At 37.4% G+C, this 3099-nt stretch overlaps 1 protein-coding gene across 2 annotated transcripts in view; it reads right to left on the minus strand.

The window, feature by feature from the left end:
• Positions 1-3099, minus strand: part of LOC126383960 (major histocompatibility complex class I-related gene protein-like) — a 151295-nt gene that overhangs the window by 74712 nt on the left and 73484 nt on the right. The window lies entirely within an intron of this gene.

A 3099-nucleotide genomic window follows, 5' to 3' on the forward strand; every position in this document is an offset into this window, starting at 1 on the left:
AGCACTGCACAGCCACAGAGCACATTTCAATAGCTCTATCAAAAGCACTAGTTACAACAGAAACAAGAAGAACCCTATGTGTTATAAGCCATAATAAATGTTACAGCAGCCACAATGCATATTACAATAGCTTCACCAAAACATGACAGAGTACTGCACAGCTAGAGTATAAAAATAAATATGTGTCTGTCAGTGTCTTCTTTTAAATCTCTTCTTACTCACATTTATCGTATGGTCTTTTCTTAATTGATGGTAATTAATTATTGTAACTCTTTTAAAATTATTTGATGTTTTATTGTTTTATGTACTAATTGTTTTTATTGTGTAATTTTTTATTGTTAAGCACGTTGTAACTCAGTTTTGAAAGGTGCTATACAAATTAAGTTATTATTATTATTATTATTATTATTATTATGTCTTACCTTTAAGTAGTTAGCAGGCTGCGAAGGAGTTTGCTCTTCTCTGAGGCAGAGGCCGTACTGCTAGCTGCATTTGCTCTCTGTCGCCGCCGGGTAAACACTTTTTTGTAAATAAATCTGATATTTTCGTATACTTTTCACTCTCCACGAGCATAGCTTTCCTTTTTTTCTCTCTTTTTCTCCGCTCCACCCTTCTCCACCCGTCTTTTCGTGCCTCGATCCATTTTCTTTTCTTGTTGTGATGTTGTCATTGACGTTGAGTGCATTACCCATCATTTGTCACTTGTCAGATGTCAAATGTCATCACTTAATGATCGCGAGAAAATGCTTGATGACCAAAAACACTTTATATTACCGGTAGCCCCATTTCACTCATATTTATTTAAAATTATATTTAGGCTACTACTTATATGTATATTGTGGCCGATAAAAATGTTTTGGGCCGCCAAGAGAAGATGCATTTATTTATTTATTTTAGTTTAATTACTCATTCAGTATTGAAGGTGCTTTGCAACCAGCGACACACTGTCAGCTCCGGGCCGTTACACACACACAGTCACCACTGTGAGAGCTGATACATGCGCTGCCAGCTTTATATGCTCAGGCTCTGCTCTGATTTGTACGAGCTTTAGATACTGCCACAGTGTGTAACGACTGTTCCTGCCTGCTGTCCCAACACAAGTTCATTACCTGTCAGTGTGTGTATGTGCGCTTTGTGTGCGCATCCGTGCGCCATGAGATAGTTTCCACAGTGACTTCTTTTGGCCTCCCGTTCCTGCTTGGCTCACGTTTGGGGTTTTAACAGTGTGATATTATCTCACCTGCTCTCTGACAGCAGCATGTAGGGCTATGTTATGTGAGTGGAGTCTTTCACCCTGACCAGAGGGCTCGGAGTAGGAGAGGAAGTATTTCAATTCTTTACTCTAGTAAAAGTAACTAATACCACCCTGTCAAATACTCTGTTACAAGTCAGAGTCCTGCATTTTAAATGTTACTTCAGTAAAAGTAGGCTGTAAGTCTAGTCAGGAAAATGTTAAATTATTACAAGTTAAAATGTCCCCTGTGATTGTTGTAATCTATTACTATATATGATCTCATTAGATGATTCTGACTCGTGCATTAATGTAAAAGCAAGATTTTACTGATGTAGCTGGTTGAGGTGGAGCTCATGTTGAACTATTAACTAATGATTATTTTCATTATGGGTTAATCTGCTGATTATTTTCTCCATTAATAGATGGATTGTTTGGATTGTAAAAATTCTAGAAATAGTGAAAGATAGCGTCACACTTCACCAGATCACAAAGTGACACCTTCATAGTGTTTGTTTTGTGCAACCAACAGTTCAAACCTCATCATAAAAATTATTAGATCATTTTTTTAAAAGCAAAAACAAACTGACACTCAACACCTCACAGTCCAACTGTACTTGAATATTTTCACATGTTTTGAGTACCAAATCTCCAAATCTTAATTTGTAAGCTGTCAGATAAATGTAGTAGAGTAGTGGCATGATCTGATGATTGCAGAGAGACATGAGTGCAGGTATAGCCCAGGGCATCATATACATTGGGGGACAATGTATATGATGCCCAAAATGTCCCCTGAAACTGAAAAACAACAACAACAAAAAAAAAAACCAACTTTTCTTTTTTTTTCATTGCTATTCTACAATAGGCAATCACATACCACCATCCGAAATGCAGATTATGAACAGCTCTGGACCTTTCTTGCAGCGAGTTACCATTCACACGGAACGCCCTCTCCTCTCTCGCCGTGCGCATATGGGAATCTGTGTCGTGAAATAATTTGATCATAAACCTTTGGCTCGACAAAAAAGCTACATATACCTATGTGAATGTGCAATAGTTCTGGTATCATAACAGCCTGTCACAGGTTACAGCGTGATGATTAGAGGATAAATGGCAGAGCATAATGGATAGGCGGAAAAAAAACAACTCAATCATTTGGGAGTTTGTTAAAGAGAACGGACTCACCTGTTCATTTATATATGTGGACCCCAGGGTATATTTTTTGTATTGGGGAGCTGTTTAAATGTGTAATTAAAGGCATATTTTATTTTGTTAAACTAATAATATATACAGAATCTGAATCTCACTCAGAGTTAATGTTTTTTTTTATTTTTTTCCAAACTAAAGAAATAAGAGATCATTTTTTTACTGAATATTTGAAGCTAAACTGTTGGGTTGACATGTAAAACTATATCACTTATTTTATTGCAATACTGTTTTCCTAAATTTATTTTATATATATGTATATATATATAACACCTGACGTGCTGACGTATTGCGGTAAGCGAGTTGTGTCACTTCCGGTGTTTCTGTGACAGCGTCTCTGTACTGCTCTGGTGAATTCTGCTAGCCTGTTTTCTCACTACAGTTGCTTTAACGTCTACTTCAAGTCTTAACCCACACTGGTTCTGTTTAAGCACTTATAGCTCTCCTCCTTTCTACGGCTTTCTCGCTAATCTCTTAGCTGTTGTTTGCACGTTACTAGCCTTGGTAGCTACATTAGCTTTACAGTTAGCGATGGCTTCTCCTTCTGCTCTTTCTTGCTCGGTGTGCCAAATGTTCAGTTATGCCTCTGCCTCCTTTAGCGACAGTGGTAATTGTAATAAGTGTAGCTTATTTGCTGCGTTGGAGGCGAGGCTTAGTGAATT

Source organism: Epinephelus moara, chromosome 22, assembly GCF_006386435.1.
Source record: "Epinephelus moara isolate mb chromosome 22, YSFRI_EMoa_1.0, whole genome shotgun sequence".
NCBI classification, from domain to species: domain Eukaryota; kingdom Metazoa; phylum Chordata; class Actinopteri; order Perciformes; family Serranidae; genus Epinephelus; species Epinephelus moara.